This window comes from Puntigrus tetrazona, chromosome 22, assembly GCF_018831695.1.
Source record: "Puntigrus tetrazona isolate hp1 chromosome 22, ASM1883169v1, whole genome shotgun sequence".
NCBI lineage: Eukaryota > Metazoa > Chordata > Actinopteri > Cypriniformes > Cyprinidae > Puntigrus > Puntigrus tetrazona.
Genome location: NC_056720.1, coordinates 1,841,963 through 1,842,450, shown reverse-complemented (window position 1 = coordinate 1,842,450; position 488 = coordinate 1,841,963). Strand labels below are relative to the sequence as shown.

The following is a 488-nucleotide window of genomic DNA, read 5'->3' as shown; positions in this document are numbered from 1 at the left end:
CTGGAATCTGATCCAAGAACTGAAGCCAGAGCTGAACAGCTTTTGTCTGTTAAACCACAATCACTTAGCCTACAAGAGAAATAAATCAAATCAGAGTAAATACATGTAATGTTTGGTCACTTCTGATCTATAGTGATTATTAACCATAAACCAATTAGAAATATATATCTGCTTAATGATTAAATAATAAATAATTTTGGTTTCCTTATACATTTTTAACTTTATTTCATTTATTTTTATCTTTAAAAATGGCAGTCCTTTGGAATTANTCAAAACAAACTCTTTAGTTAGCTGCAGAAGAAGCACATCGTGTTATTATAAAACAGACTGTTCCATAGTTATTTCTTCTTCAAAATGCAGTTCAATTTCCTGAACGTCAATGTAGACAAATTAACTTTTTAGATAACAAAACATGATAAAATATATTAAATGACTTACAGAGCTCTTTTGGAGGTTTTGATGACTGCTGATAACCTAATGAGACACTC

The 488-nt window shown here is 29.6% G+C and overlaps 1 protein-coding gene across 1 annotated transcript in view; it reads left to right on the top strand.

Moving 5' to 3' along the window:
- LOC122327919 (GTPase IMAP family member 8-like) overlaps positions 1-488 on the top strand; it is a 295,481-nt gene that overhangs the window by 23,506 nt on the left and 271,487 nt on the right. The gene's annotated exons all lie outside the window — the stretch shown is intronic.